This window comes from Triticum dicoccoides, chromosome 1B (assembly GCF_002162155.2).
Source record: "Triticum dicoccoides isolate Atlit2015 ecotype Zavitan chromosome 1B, WEW_v2.0, whole genome shotgun sequence".
Classification (NCBI taxonomy): Eukaryota; Viridiplantae; Streptophyta; class Magnoliopsida; order Poales; family Poaceae; genus Triticum; species Triticum dicoccoides.
This window is the reverse complement of record NC_041381.1, coordinates 608,268,287-608,271,401: the sequence shown is the minus strand read 5'-3', so window position 1 is coordinate 608,271,401 and position 3,115 is coordinate 608,268,287.

Sequence of the window (3,115 nt, the reverse complement as noted above, 5' to 3'; positions counted from 1 at the left end):
GGGTTGAAGCCAGCCCAAAGTCTTAAAAGGCTCAGGGACTCGGGTTAGCCTACCCGTGGCCCAATGCTCCGACAACAGTAGTCCCCGAAGCTGGTGAGGTGCCGTGGCCGATCGACCGTGAAACCTCGGCGTCTTCCCTCCTTGCCGTGCTCTGGTGGAATGCTCGGTCCGCCTTGTGGGGTGCCGACTGCTTGGAACTGTTTTGACAAGGCGGACTCGCTCGTTGATTTTGAATGCTGAGGTGGGAAACAGGTGGCGTGCTTGCTAAGCTTCCCTAGGCACGCCGCCCACCACGAGTGTACCACGCAACATGTGTGAGCCCGGCCAGCCTGCCATCCCACGCTCTTGATGGGACGTGACTAGGGGCCGGACCCACCACTGCCCTACCTCAGCGCGTGGGCGGATCTGCTGCGGCCGAGGCGCGCGGTTGCGATTCCCGCGGGAGTTACTGCACAGTAACCACGCGGAGTAATCGGGGGGTCATGGGGTCATGGGTGCAATCAATCCCATTATCCCACGCCCCGCCCCCTCGGCTTCGCCGTTTGGGGGCTATAAGTAGGGGAGACGGGGGAGTGAGGGAGCTCTCGCACTCTTCTCCCCGCCCTTCTTCCTCCTCTTTTCGCTGCTGCCTCTCTTCTGCCCCAATGCCGCCGCATCTTGCCGTCGGCGAGCTTCTACTCCCCGCGCGGCTTTGCCCAGACGCCATGGCGCACGAAAGGGGAGGTGACTTCCTTCGGGCCACGCGCCGGATGCCCAACATGGCCTTCGTCAAGGTGCAGGTGCCGCCACGGGAAGAGATCTCACCGGCGCCGCAGGGGAACGAGCGGGTCGTCTTCCGCTCGCACTTCCTCCGCGGCTTCGGCCTTCCGGCGAGCAAGTTCCTTCACTCCTTTATGGACTTTTGCCGCCTCCAGCCGCACCACCCGACGCCCAACACCGTGACGCTGCTATCCGCCTTCGTCATGGCATGCGAGGGTTACCTTGGCGTCCTCCCCACCATCGACCTATGGGGAGCCTTCTTCTACGCCAAGCTGGCCACCTCCGCCCGAGGAGACGGCGGCGGAGTGCGGCGCCTTTGTCTCCATGCACCGGCCGTCGAAGAAGAACGCCTTCCCTGCCATCAAGCTGTCACAGTCGGTGAAACTGTGGAAGAAATCTTATTCCTACGTCGAGAACGTCGACTTGGCGGCCGACTTCCTCAACCTGCCGCCCTACGAGGCCGCCCCCCCGTCGGTCCTCGGGCCAACTAGCACTACAAACCAAAGCCAGTGCCGGCCGAGACGGCGGCCGCCATCAACTGGCTCTAGGAGATGACGGAGGCAGAAGGCTTCGTGGCGGCCGACTTGCTACTGGCCTTCATCGAGCGTTGGGTTCTCCCGCTCCAAGGCCGCCCTCATCTGATCTGTCAGATGAGCGGGCACCGCGACCCCAGCCGGATGTGCATGAAGGAGATGCCGCCTGCCGAGGTGGCCCGGATGGTGAACGAGGTCACCGACCTCAAGATGTCGGAGGGCGCCTGGCAATTCGGCAAGCGGCCCTACTCCCGTGACAGCCCGCCACCAGCCGTAAGTCTCCGAGCCTTCTCCCCTTTTTTTCTTGTCTTGGTCTTGGTCTTGAGTGGTTCTCCTCTGGAGCGTAGATCTACATGTCTTCAGCGACGGCCGCCCTCGTGGGGCCGGATGGTGACTACCGGCCGGACCGGGAGGTGAGCGACTTGGACGACCCTGACCTAGGGGCAGCCGCCTTGGAGGACGACGCCGTAGGTGGCGGCGACGGAGTGGGCGTCTTAGATGACGGGGGCGGCATGGAGACCTGGCCCGACGATGACGATGACGAGCCGCGTCCTGCACGGGGCGCCGCTAACACCAGCGCGGGCCCCTCCACCGGGCCGGCCGCTTGAGGCGGCAAGCGCAAACGGAAGCAGGGCACCACCCTGTTCGGCAGCGCCCCAAAGAAGCCCAAGAATCCGGCCACCGCGACCAGGCGGAAAGAGGCCGCGGCGAAGGCGGCCAAGTTCCAGAAGCTGCCAAAGGCGCCACCCATGGTGTCGGCGTAAGTACCTTTTCTGTACATTCCTTTAGGTTCTTTCTTAGAGATTCGGCCTGAAATTCCTTTGCTTCATTTCTTGTCTCAGAGCCCTGCTCTCCCTCGACAAGTCGACCGCCGCCTGTGTCATCAGGTCGGTGGAGACCTCCGCCACCACCCGGCGAATCGACCCGGTCGCCGACCTCCGGGAGGCACAGGAACCAAACACACGGGAGGTGTGCGAGGAGCGGGAAGCCGCCCGCCTGGAGAAGGCGGAGGCTGACAAGGCGGCAGCGTCCGTGCTGCTGAAGTTGGCGGAGGCGGAAGCTGCGGCCGCGGAGAAGGAGCGGCTTGCGGAGGCCAGGCGCTGTCAGGAGCCGGTGGTCGTCACTCCCCTGAACTTCGTGCCACCTCCAACAGAATTCATGGCGTCGACCCGGGAAGCCGGCGACGACCACCCGGTCATGGAGCGGGAAGGCGGCCACATCGTCATGCCGGATGTTATCATGCCTCCACCGCCACCGACTGCCGAAGCGAGGGACGAGCAGCCGGCCGCCCTGCCGGCGCCACCAGCCGGGAACAAGGTGGTGATGGGACCGACTCCTGAGGCCCGTACGCCCGTGCGCCGTCGTCTTTCCAGGGCGGCCTCGGTACCGCGAACACTGGAGGCCGGTGTCGCGAGCTCGTCCGCTCCCGACACCGAAGCAACCAGTGCCGCGCCCTCCGACTGGATGCGTGGAGGCGGAACGGGGGCCCTGAACCAGGCAGCCCTTGACGTCCAGGCCAAGCTCCGGGCCAAAGCCGATGCCCTCAAGCGGTGCAACGAGGCGTTCCTAAGCTTGCGAGCAGCCATCCGGGTATGCTTCTAACTCTTTGTTTTTGTTCTTCCTATTCCTTGGTGGGGGCGCGCTGGCGCACCCACTGGGTGTAGTCCCCAGGTTCCAGGCCGGCTGCTGAGCAGGCGGTCCAGAATTTTAATCCTTGTAGGCACCACGTGCTAACTCCTTCTGGCATTTCTTTTCATAGGATTACCACAATCTCCATGCGGCTACCTTCGACTCTGGAGTCCGGGAGCTGGAGAGGCAGACCG